The sequence below is a fragment of the Maniola jurtina genome, chromosome 23 (assembly GCF_905333055.1).
Source record: "Maniola jurtina chromosome 23, ilManJurt1.1, whole genome shotgun sequence".
Classification (NCBI taxonomy): domain Eukaryota; kingdom Metazoa; phylum Arthropoda; class Insecta; order Lepidoptera; family Nymphalidae; genus Maniola; species Maniola jurtina.
The window spans coordinates 9,694,713-9,708,355 of NC_060051.1; the positions used below are offsets into that span (position 1 = coordinate 9,694,713).

Genomic DNA, 13,643 nt, shown 5'->3' on the forward strand with positions numbered 1-13,643 from the left:
TTGAAACCCTCGTAGCTTTCGTTTTATCACCAAGTAGGTACTTACCGATATCACAGCTCAAAGGTTGAAGAGCGGACTGATATCCGAAAGGTCGGTGGTTCAAACCCCCATCCGTTGCACTATTGTCGTACCCACTCCTAGTAAAAACTTTAGGCTTAGTTGGAGGGGAAAGGGGAATATTAGTTATGATTGCATGGGTAATATTCTTGGGGAAAAAATAGCTATTGTCCCAATTTACCTGACCGATTAACCAGAAGCTCTACTCCTTCCCTACTCTATGGCACGCTGCGCAAACCTCATAAAACGATCCGCAAACACGTTGCATAATGTACCACCCACCGCACCACACCCGCTCCACTGGCGCGAGAGAGACGCGCATACCCCCGCACCATGGGAGCGAGGGAGATGACGATAGTTACTGAGGAAATGCGCAACGGAAGAGAGCAGGATGGAGGTATATGGATGCTATAGGAAGGGTAGAGATGGCTATAGTATCTCTGTTAATTGTTGATATCAAAATATAAGATATGCAGTGGCTTTGAAAGTTTAGCTACTTATTAAAGTGCACACCAAATTCTTAGGTCCGAATAAAATGACAAGTTCAAACGTGCAATTTGTTAAAGTTCGTACCTACCTATAGGAAAACCGCGCATTAAAAAGTTACAAAAACTAGGTAAGTAAATATAAACGATCAAAGATGGGAAGTGGTAAGAAACGACCACCGGCCTCGGGGAGCACAGTGGTTATGTCTAGAGCTGTAGCGAACCGTATGTATTCGTTACTGAGTAACGGGTGCGCCATCTAGTACCGAGTACCGAATCGTTACTCACAAATGCATCTCGTTACTCGCACTTTTCGTCGTATGGCCGTTCCTACACTGTTTCGGTTCACGCAAGTACCGTAGATACGTGTATTGAAATGTTTGCTAACCGTATGTTTTACGCGCAGGCGCGCTCATTCGGTGAATTTAAAAACGTACGTTACAAAAACCGATGTTTGTTTAGTTTATTGTTAAAATTTTAAAAACGTACGATTCTGTTATGGTATCGTTCAAATAACCATATGAGCTTAATAATGAGACAGTTATTTCGAAATTGTAGACAGACACTCTAATTTTATTTATTAGTATAGATATTTAACATAAGCTCAAGCTCAAGGTAATTTTTTTTAATATTTTAGTAGATTCCGTCAACAGTTCACTTGTAGTTCTACACTTATTAAATCAAACTAAATTGAGAATAACTTAAACACACGTCTGGTTCAAATACGGAAAAGTGAGAAAATGCACCTTACGCAGCTTTGTATGTAATGTAGACCTAAGTATGTTTTCTACAAATTACGAATGTTGCGACGCGGACGCCGCGACATCATACTGTCGTACGCAATACGACTCGATTCGTTCATCTTACGTGGTATCAAAAGTAACGAGTAACGATACGAAAGTAACGAGTACTAATTGTTATAGTAACGAATGCATACGGGTACGCTCGTTTTCGTTACTTTTACACCTCTAGTTATGTCGGACTCCTACCGACTAAAAACCTCACGAAGTTCCATCCCACGCTGATGACGAAGCACAAGGGACCGACAACACCTCGTTACTCCGCCAGCGGACACAATATGAATACTTGTCAAAAATTTTCCGATTTGGGTTAGGTAGGTTAGACTGCAAATTTTAAATTTATAAATTAGATGCTATTTAAGTAATCCTTTAGTTAAGTCAGCAGTTTATCCTGTTTTGGTATTCTTTTATGCAAGATGTTGTCTCAAAATTTGGTCTAAAATAGAGATGTTTCAAGGGATATCAATTTACCTAACTAAATAGGTGCCTAAATACTTAACAGATTAACTGGCTTAAGTTTGTATAAAGAAGGACGTAAAAAGTGTAATAGGCAGACGATACAATATTGAAAGGTTGACTGACGACATTAGTCACCCACTGCGCAGGTTTAAGAGGGCTCTCTCCGTCACTCGTTTCATACAGTCGTAGTTCCAATTTCATTTGAATATCAAGCAACCAAAGTCCATGAAAGGAGATCATTCTAGCTCCATACATTTTTGGGCCTTTTCTGAAAGTGCCGGCCAACGAAAAAAAATGGTACGGATCGTTAGAACTAGCCATTTGGAGTAATAGTTAATATGGCAGAAAAGTTGTAAGATTGTTCTGAACCAAGTTATACAAGGTCGAAGATTCGTCATTTTCATACATTTTTTTGATTTCTAAAAGTGCTGGGAAACATAAAATAATGTTAGATATTGCTAGAACTAATGATTTGAAGCAATTGTCATTATGACACGAAGGCTGTGGGGCCATTATATGTCGTGTTATACAAGTCATACAAAAAATGAATATACTTTGTATAATTAATTGTAACCGATTTTATGATTTTGTTACTGTTCTGATTGTTTTATACGAATTTGAATACACATACAATTATTTTGACTCCCACGAAGTGCTGGATCAACTGCAATGTGGACAAAATTCGTTTATACATACCTGGATTGTACGCGGCCTTGTAATACTAGGTGATCTCATCCAGCCATCTCCCAAACTTCTGCCACTGGGAACTGGGATATCTCCGGCGAGCTCTGTGATGAATGCACCATTTGGTTATACGTACTGTTCACCATAGTAACTACGGGCTTGCTTCAGTCGATAGCTGCCCAAAGCAACCTGCGTCAATTCTTCTGGAACGTGAATCTAGGAAAGTCATTGAACGGAGGATGTCGGCTTCCATGGCCTGGAAATGAGCTCTTCTTCTATTATAATTACATATTGTTTGTGATAACAAGTTCTGCTGAACTGTTTTGCTCATTGATCAGTTCATGGATTTTGTCAAGGAAATCACGTCTGTAGTACACGTTATTGTCTATCAGAACATGGTAGCTGTTTAGCGACGTTACCGCGATCCTGGAATAATCGATCACGTTACTTAATGCCCGGTCACTCTGATCAATCCTGAGCAAACGAAAATCTCTTTTAAAGCAATTGTTCATTACTTCCACCATCCAGCGGCAAATGGTAAAAAGCTTAGATTTATTGATTTGGTCAGTAATTAGCTGGGTTTCATTTAAATGTTTTGTTTCTAGCATTTGTGTCACATAACCACATGCCTCAAGAAAGAAATGCTATCTATAAAGAGCATGTACAGACAGATACAGGCATGTACACATATCTTCAGAAAAGCACTATTTTCTTTTTTCAGTGAAAATCATACCCTAACCACAAGTTCCGAAACCTCTAAAAGCCTTTATATTTGTTGCGATGGAACAATAATCTACACGCTGCAGCAACTTCTAATGCCCAGATTTAAAATGATACCTTAAATGATATAGAAGATTTTTACTGGATTTTTATCTTAGTCCATGGTTTTAGAGATACCATAAACAATCTTGAGGTAATCTTTCTTTCTTGAGGTGTGCGGTTATGTGGCACAAATGCCAGTAACAAAACCCAGCTAATACTGACCAAACCAATAAATCTAAGCTTGTTACCATTTGCCGCTGGATTGTGGAAGTAATGAACAATTGCTTTAAAAGAGATTTTCGTTTGCTCAGGATTGATCAGAGTGACCGGGCATTAGGTAACGTGATCGATTATTTCAGGATCGCGGTAACGTCGCTAAACAGCTATCATGTTCTGATAGACAATAACGTGTACTACCGACGTGATTTCCTTGACAAAATCCATGAACTGGTCAATGAGCAAAACAGTTCAGCAGAACTTGTTATCACAAACAATATGTAATTATAATAGAAGAAGAGCTCATTTCCAGGATATGGAAGCCGACATCCTCCGTTCAATGACTTTCCTAGATTCACGTTCCAGAAGAATTGACGCAGGTTGCTTTGGGCAGCTATCGACTGAAGCAAGCCCGTAGTTATTATGGTGAACAGTACGTATAACCAAATGGTGCATTCATCACAGAGCTCGCCGGAGATATCCCAATTCCCAGTGGCAGAAGTTTGGGAGATGGCTGGATGAGATCACCTAGTATTACAAGGCCGCATACAATCCAGGTATGTATAAACGAATTTTGTCCACATTGCAGCTGATCCAGCACTTCATGGGAGTCAAAATAATTGTACGTGTATTCAAATTCGTATAAAACAATCAGAACAGTAACAAAATCATAAAATCGGTTACAATTAATTATACAAAGTATATTCATTTTTTGTATAACTTGTATAACACGACATATAATGGCCCCACAGCCTTCGCGTCATAATGACAATTGCTTCAAATCATTAGTTCTAGCAATATCTAACATTATTTTATGTTTCCCAACACTTTTAGAAATCAAAAAAATGTATGAAAATGACGAATCTTCGACCTTGTATAACTTGGTTCAGAACAATCCTACAACTTTTCTGCCATATTAACTATTACTCCAAATGGCTAGTTCTAACGATCCGTACCATTTTTTTTCGTTGGCCGGCACTTTCAGAAAAGGCCCAAAAATAATGATCTCCTTTTGCAGACATATTCTAGAAACGAATATCTATGTCTGTGGTTTTCCAGATTTCTGTTAAAATATTCGGTTTCAAAGTTACGCGGTCTTAAAAATTTTCATACAAATCTTTGAGCCCCTGTAATTTTAAAACTACATATTTTTAGAAAAATCTAAAACACCACAGACACAGATATTAGTTTTTAGAATATGTCTGCAAAATTTCATGGACTTTGGTTGATTAATATTCAAATTAAATTGGAACTACGATTGTATGAAACGAGTGACGGAGAGAGCCCTGTTAAGATCACAATTTGTTTTCCTAACGCCAACTGTTCTATGATTTCGTGCGTCGACGGTGTAAATGCGCAACGCAACAGAGCGGGACAGCTGCAAGGGAGGAGTCGTGAATAATTGAAGGCGGCGTCGCCCTTTTGGCTGCGAATGGCGACAGAGGGGTACAACTTCACTGCCGAGGGGTGGCGGGGGGTGGCGGGGGGTGCGGCCGCCCGCGCGGGGCGGGGGGTTGTTTGCCCGGGCCACTTTCCGCGCGCCTTTCGCGGCCAGAATTTTCGCGTCCGCGGCGTCCGTGGCAGTGCAATGACCGTGCCGTGATGCTCACTTGGTGATGTGATGTGATGTGATAGGTGTGATAGGTGATAGGATCGCAGGTGGGTGATCATCGCTTTTTACACATACCTAAGTAACACTTAAGCCACCGATTGTGAAATTTTGATTTTGATTAAAAAAATCCAATGGGTTAAAAATTAACCTACTTACCAACCTCAAAAGGAAAAACGCCTGTCTGCCTGTCTGTCTGTCCGCCTGTCCGTCTGTCCGTCTGTCTTGTCTATCAAGAAAACCTATAGGTACCTAGTGTAAGTAGGAGTTCAGGAGTTCCATCCTCTATTTTTGGAACTCTTCATCAAAATCTTCACCAAACTTACCTAAGTACCTAGGTACATGATAGGTACTTACCTACTAACCTGACAGTATACCTAACCTTTGTAAAGAAAAAGAAATTGTGAAAATCCGATAAAATTTAACGGAGTCATAAAGTAAAATCGATAAAAAGTTTGATACCGTATCCCGAACAATCCCTAATTTTTTTCCAAAAAAATTCCCAAGTAGGTAAGTAAAGATTTTTATGCAATCTTGTGAAGATGATACTTACTGCCATTCGGAATTAAAATGCCATACCTAAGCCTACTTTGTTATACCTATTACTTAGTAATATCTACTTACCTACCTAGGCATATTTACAAATTGCGAAAAACCAAATTAAATTTGAATTTCCGTCCGTCTCATGCACCATAAGTACCTACCTGTAAGAATTTAGAGCATAATATTATTTTTAGAGGTACAGTAGGTAAGTATTCCTTTTATTTAGTCGTAAAAACTCTAGCGTCGGCAGAGCAAGGCGCGTTTCACAAAAGACTTCAACGGTCACTTGGCGCTACGTGAAGTAAAATTTTTTTATAGCATACCTATTTTGTAAATAATTACTTATTATTTACATATTCATTGTAAATAATTACTTATTATTTACATATTCATTGTAAATAATTACTTATTATATTATAAATTTGAAATAAGTGCCTACTTACAAATAAAATTATAGGTAGGTACATACTTAGGTAGGTATATAAATCGCAGTCTTAGTACCACAGAACAAATAGGAATATTTTAAATCTGTGCTTACAGTACCTACTTATTGATGATGCAGTCGATTTCATTCGATTTTAAAAAATCGCGTGGGAATCGGTTTTTTCCCGCTTAAACATAGGTACATGGAAACATACGTCACCAGATATAACAGCAGCTATAATGTCCAAGCGTGGATCCACCGTTGTGGGCACAATGGGCATGCCCACAACCCTAATAGACTTGTGATGTCACACTTTCACGGTCTATACCTATCTATAGGTTGCCTGGTAGAGATTGCTCCAAGCAATAAAGCCGTCTTTGCACACAATTGTTTTTTCTGTTTTCTTCTTTCTGTGTGTTGTGATCCTTTACATGTGTTTTTGTGTGCAATAAAGTGTTCTATCTATCTATCTATCTACTTATAGAGGTCGATATGTTGATGATATTATATCCAATGTCATAATAAAAAAAAGCAATGAATCCTGAAAAACAACTAATATTTTACACGTTCATTAATTGCCGTTTTAGTAGAGCAATCAGAAAAATAAAGTTTTCTAATTTAACAACCGAATTCCAAAACGCATCCTTCCTAATCCTTCCGAGTGACCATCCACTAATCCCCACGGATATGTTTGTACACGCAGGCATCAAAGCGACACCAAACACACAAACATACCGACACCGGAAGTTTCACGCTAATCATCACTAAGCTGCTACTTTTGTTAACTTTACCTACTTCTAACTTAACTGACCGCCAATTTGCGTTTAGAGTTTTTAAAAACCGTCCAAGTGCGAGTCAGACTCGCGCACTGAGGGTTCCGTACTCGGGTATTTTTTCCAACATTTTACACGATAAATCAAAAACTATTAAACATAAAAATAAATAAAAATCTGTTTTAGAACGTAGGTACTTACAGGTAAAGCCCTTTCATATTATGATAACCCCACTTGGTATAGTTAGGTATCTTACTTTGAAAATTAAAACACATTTAAATTATTTTTTAAATGATGTAACCATAAATTCGGGGTTTTCAGGTTTATTCCTGTATACTTGTGCTATAAGACCTACCTACCTGCCTTTCATAATTCTAGGTCAATGGGAAGTACCCTATAGGTTTCTTGACAGATACGACGGGTAGATAGGCTACTTTTGTCCTGGGAGATCAAAAGTTCCCAAGGGATTTCGGACCCTAAATTCACGCGGGCGAAGCTGCGGGCATTAGCTAGTCACAAATAAAAACTGATGAAAATGAACAAATAAATTTTCAATTTTCAAAGTAAGACATACCAAGTAGTAGGTATGTACCTAATAGGTATCTCACTTACCTATACTAAGTGAGGTATTATTTACCTATAAGTAGGTACCTATATGAAAGGCCTTTACATGTACCTACGTACATTCTAAAACAGATTTTTATTTATTTTTATGCTTTAAGTATTTATCGTGCAAAACGTCGGAAAAATTACCCAAGTAGGCGGAACCCTTGGTGCGCGAGTCTTACTCGCACTTGGTCGGTTTTTATTTTAATAAAAGATGTGCCTCCGACCTACGAGTTATGACCCCATCTAACCTAACAGACATAATTCCCTCTCGATGAACACCTCTTCACAGCAGTTAAGCAAACTCAAAGACACATCGTAGAAGATCCGTCGCTAATCCAATAACCGCCCTCCCCGCCCGCCCTCTGCGCCCTCCGTGCCCTCCGCCCTCCGCGCGACGGCGCGTTACACCTCACTGTCAGGTGTGAAAAGCGCTAATTGTTAACGTGACACGGTCTTTAATGTGTTCATTTTGAAATCACAATACATTACGAACTAGGGAAGGCCGGGTTATTAATGCCCACGATTTCATTTGCTTAGGTACAGCCAGCAACAAAATTAGGTTTGCACTCACCAGTACAAGCGACTATGGACGGGTGCAAACCAATAGCTTTGTTGCTGACTGTACCTACTTCCTAGTTACCTACATACCTGCGTTAAGTATATGGATTATGTAAGGCTTTGCCTATTTCTAGTAAAGTCTTTGCTAAATATAAAATAATAAATTAATAAATAAATATACTTTTATTTGGGACTATAAGCTAGGCGCAAACACAGTACATAGAATGGAAACAGATGAAAAAAAAAGCACTAATAGGTACTAATAAAAACTTAAATACCTACCTAAATACTTATTTACCTAAAACTTAACTTACTCAGCTTTCCATGCATTTCAGTTCAGCCGAGACGACCACCGCTATTTCGTAGTTCTAATAAATAATAGACTTGTACTGCAAAGGCGGCGCGGTGATCTTCTGAGCTGAATATCAACCCCTTAGGTAGGTACCTATACCTACTTATTAGTACCACGCACTGGCCAAGTGCGGGTTGGCAGAGTTTACAAACCTTTGAAGACATTTAGGGAAACTCTCAGGCATGCAGGTTTCCTCACGATATTTTCCTTCTCCGTTAAACCAAGTAGATATTTGATTGCTTAAAAATTTAATTACATTACATTACTTACATTAACATAACGTTAATTACATTACTACTTAACTCGGAAAAGTTAGAGGTACGTGTCCGGAATCGAACGCAAGACCCCCGAATAAGAGACAAACGTTTTAACCACCAGGCTATCACCGCGTTTACGTCAAGATTTACAAGATCCCGCGACACCCTTAACGTCAGGGTTGCCCCAAACAGTTTGAAGGCTCAAAAGGCTTATTAGGAGCGAGTGAGCGAGCCACCTCACAAATGGGGTGAGTTGTCAGCCCTTGTTCACGTCACTAGCATTTGCAAATCCCGTCCGAAATATCATGACATTTTTTTTATTAGACCGAATATTCCTATTCGACCGAGTATTAACTAGGTGGCTAGATCTACTTAGGTATTAGGTAAGTAGGCTAGAAAGTATACCTTTTAGGTACCTACCTATCTAAGTACCTACTATGATGTTGAAGAGTCGGAACTCTTTCTACGGGAAATATCTGTTAAGTAGATACCTAATTAAGATTCGAATGTAATTATTTGGGATTTTATCATTAAGATGAAAACATAGACGTTTACAGGGCTCTCTCCGTCACTTACTCCATACAATCGTAGTTCCAATTTCATTTGAATATTAAGCAACCAAAGTCCATGAAATTTTGCAGACACATTCTAGAAACTAATATCTGTACCTGTGGTGTTTTAGATTTTTCTAAAAATATGTAGTTTTAAAATTACAGGGGCTTAAAGATTTGTATGTGAATTTTTAAGACCGCGTAACTTTGAAACCGAATATTTTAATGGAAATTTGGAAAACCTCAGGCATAGATATTAGTTCCCGGAACGTTTCTACAAAATTCCATTGAGTATGATTGGTTAGTATTTAAATGAGAGACGAACTACGTTTGTATGGAGCGAACGTGGAAAACGTAGACGTTATGTCCTCGTTTTACGTCTCAAAATCCGGGCTTTTCAAGCTCCTTTCCTAGGTCATAAATACAGATGACAACCCTAACTTTGCCTATATCTTAATCGCTGGTATCTTATACCTAATATCTGTGTTCCCACCGATTTGTACTTACTTGGTATCTTGAGCATATTCAATGTACTTACATTAAAACAATCTAGTAAATTTTGTATACTTTAAATATTTGCACGCCATTACATGGCAAGTGTAGTGATACTAAAATTAATTGTAAAATCTAAGCTGCCCTGCATTTAAGCAAATAAATAAATGATGATCATGATGATTGTAGATCGATGTTTTCCCCCCATCATAATAACCGAAATACAAATGTTTCTGTCAATATATCACCACTCTACAAACAATTTGCGGCTTACGTTAATAGCTACAAACATTGCTATAAAGTACCTTAAAAGTACATACAAACCAGACCCTCCCGAAAGCCATGATTCTCGGACCCTTCATTTTGGAAAAATTATATTCTATTGGACATTTTATATCGGTCCCTGAAAAATATTATAAGAAACTTAGTTCTTTTAAGGATAGTTTTTGAGACTGTAAATTATTATTTACTGAAATAATGCTATTATAAGCGTCACTCAGAAAAGCAGGTATTATATTTAAATATTTTTATCGAATTAATTGGAATCTCCTCCCAAACCTACGCAAAAAACACAGGTCCAATGCGTAGAGGTTATCCGAGAGTTTTAATCTAAAACACTAATGGCAAAATAAATAATTTAATTAGAGCGTGATTGCTATCACAACATCTAATTATCCAGTTCACAATCCAAATACCGAAAATATGCGATATCGCTCTGAATCTCTGATGGAGACTAAACTAAACTAAAATCTTCAAAAAACCCGTAAGTATTTATGCAAGTTCAATCTTGTTACCCTCCTTGTTAGATTGTATTCCTTCGAATGAGCCAAATATCGATTTTATCAAAGTATCTATAAAACTTAGATAAGTAGATACCTAAGTAAGTGGGTAGGTAAGTAGGGACTAGGTACCTATGGAAATTCTTCTTTAAAAACTAAATCATCCTGTAGGCAAGAGTATATTCAAAACAAATCAAAAAGCATTTACGTCGAAATAAACCATGTCAACACCATAACACAAATCAGAGAGCACAGATTCCCTCTTAAACGGTGGTAATCGCCAAATCCCGGATTATAGAATTGAGAAAGGGACAGACATACACCCAATCAGGAAACAGAGAGAGACAGGAAATTAATGATGTTTAGGGTGTATTATGGGTGTCAAAGCGGTGAAGTGTGTTCCCCATTCGTCTTTTGCTTTATTTATATTGATAATTTTGCCTACAATATGGCGTATACCTTATAGTGTGGTCAAATGTTTGTTTAAGTATCAACCTACAGAGGTGTAAAGAATTAGAAGACAGGTAGGTATACAAGACAGATGTTTTTTCTTTTGTCTGAAATTATCCAGGTTAGGTACTTAGGTATACCTACAAGTTTCATTGCACTAGATACCTTATACGACCGCTACTTATATAGTCTATCCATTTATCGTCGGTCCATCGTGCTGGAGGGCGTCCCACACTACGCGGTCTCCACTCAAGGACTTTCCGGCTCCAACGGCCATCGCCTCTACGACAGGCATGGCCTGCCCACTGCCAATTTAGCTTGCTAACAGTTTCAAGAGCTATGTCTTGGTTCTCCTGCGGATCTCCTCATTTCGGATCTTATTACTCAGGGAAACTCCTAACAAAGCCCTCTCCATAGCTAGCTGAGCAACTTTGAATCTGTGGACAAGGCCGTTTGTCAGTGTTCGCGTTTCAGCACCATTAATAAGTGACGGCCGGTCCCTTGCACGAGTGTACCAGGCTGTCGGCCAGCAGGGAGAAGTGGCTAATGCTCGTGAGGCGTATAACATCTGCCCTCAAAGACCAAGGTCTTTGAGGGCAGATGTTATGACCACGACCGCTCTGCCAAGAGTGTTACGACGAAGAAGAATAAGTTACATAATAAATAAGTATTTTAAACTAAGGTAGGTACAAGAGACAAGGTAGTTGCAATTTAGTGGCTACACAAAGATCGCTGGTTGGTGTCGAGTGCGTCACCCCCGGGCGGCGCTAATGACGCGCGGTAATGACAGGCGTCACGCGCGTCGCGTCGACGACCATTGACGTCGAGCTGCTTTGTGAGGAAACGCGGGGAAATTTATTTTTTGAGCAATTTTGCTGAATTTTTGTACTTGGTGATATTATTTTTATCACTTCGTTATGATGACCCAGGTTCTTATTTTCATCAAAACCAAATAAAACCGGCCAAGTGCGAACCTGACTCGCGCACCGGGGGTTCCGTACTTGGACATTTTGCACGATAAATCAAAAACTAATAAGTATGCATAAAAACAATCAAAAATCTGTTTTAGACTGTTTGTACAGATAAAGCCCTTTCATATAATAACCCTTTTGGTAGGATATCTATAAATCTTACTTTGAAAGTTGAAGACTACTTACTAATTATTTATTCAAGAACACATTTTAATTTTTAAGATGTACCTAACCATAAATTCACGGTTTTGTATTTTCCCCTTTACGTCTGCTATAAGACCCTACCTATACCTACTTATCTGCCAAATTTCATTTTTCTAGGTCAATGGGAAGTAAGTAAGTACCCTGTAGGTTTCTTGACAGACAGACAACGAAGCGTTTTTCCTTTTGAGGTAGGTACGGAATCCTAAAAAGTATCGCTCAGTTCGGTACCCAAAGTTTAAACCAAACAAAACTAATTAAACAATGAGTAAATCTGAGAGTTTATGTAAAATCAAAGAGTTTCCTCCCTAAGCATAATAAGGAAGAGATTTCCGCAACACTACACTTTAACCCTAGAATGCTCGCGTCGCGATCTCAAGAGCACCATCATGCTTTAATTATTTTAATCACGTACTTTATTATGAACTCTAACATCGCGCACTAAAGTTGGTTTTCCTTCAACTGGGTTTAAGTGAAGACAGTATGCGGCTAATCTACGTTATCGAGTCGAGAGGCTGGATGGCTGGACCTGATTAGATGTGATTCTGCTTCATAGGGTATGGAGAGTGTCATTATGATATTGGGAGAGATTACCTTTAGAGCTGATTTGATAATGTGATGGTGTGATAACGACGGACTGATTTCTTTTGAAACTGTGAAGGGTGAGTTAGACTACCAATCACTGTATCACTCAGTTTGTATAGTTTGTTAGTGGTTTGGTACAGCCAGCAACTCTAACATAGAAATACTACAAAGATATCAAAACTGAAGTCTTTTGCACAATATACCTACCCACTCAATGTCTACCAAAACAACTGAAACACACGAGTAGTTAAAGTGAGGAAATACATCACAATTCTTAAAAACCGGTCAGATTCGTGCACCGAGGGTTCCGTACTCGAGAATTTTTACGACATTTTGCACGATTAATCCAAAACTAAAATGCATAAACACTAATAAAAAACTTTTTTTATTACACCTATTTTATTTTTTATCTGTTGTAGTAAAAACTATCAACCCTCAAAATTTATTTCCCAGATAAAAGTTATTTGACGATTGAAAAATCGATAAGTAAGTATATTTTTTGCAATTTGGGCTTCAAATTGCAAACACCAGTCTCAGTATTTCTATGTTATGCTCTACAAAGTGTAAATAATTGTCTACTTTTCATTAAGTCCGTAAATAAATATTTGAATTTAAAAAAACTTAATTAAATGAAGTAGGTAAGTACTTACCTACCTTATTAATATAATATTCGACTCTAGAAACAAGGCTATTGCGCCAGTTGCCTATAGATCCCCTAAATAATGAGCTTCCAAGTAAGGCCAGGTGCAATGTTGGTACAACAATGTTTTCTATTACAATAGCGAGGCGAGTCGCGAGCTTTCACTAGTTCGCGTGAGAGGGAATTATTATATTTTACTGATTCAACAATACTTGACGTAAAACGGCTTGTAGTTATTGTAGTTTCAAGTTCTGGGGTAGATTTGTGCAACGAATTGTTTTGGTTAGTCTTTTGTTTTAATTTGTTAAATCGAACAATACCTACTTTGCTTTTGTTTTATTTAAACGATTTTATACAATTCTTATAGGTATAGTGCTGGTTTTTTA

General features: G+C 38.1%; 1 protein-coding gene across 2 annotated transcripts in view; it reads left to right on the plus strand.

Annotated features, from left to right (window-relative positions):
- Window positions 1–4,993: 4,993 nt before the first annotated feature.
- The window catches only part of LOC123877279 (fez family zinc finger protein erm-like), a 30,047-nt gene continuing 21,397 nt past the window's right edge, over window positions 4,994–13,643 (plus strand). For both annotated transcript variants that reach the window (XR_006798548.1, XM_045923902.1), the window contains exon 1: window positions 4,994–5,122. The gene's annotated coding sequence lies outside the window, so the exon portion shown is untranslated. The remainder of the gene's footprint in view (window positions 5,123–13,643) is intronic.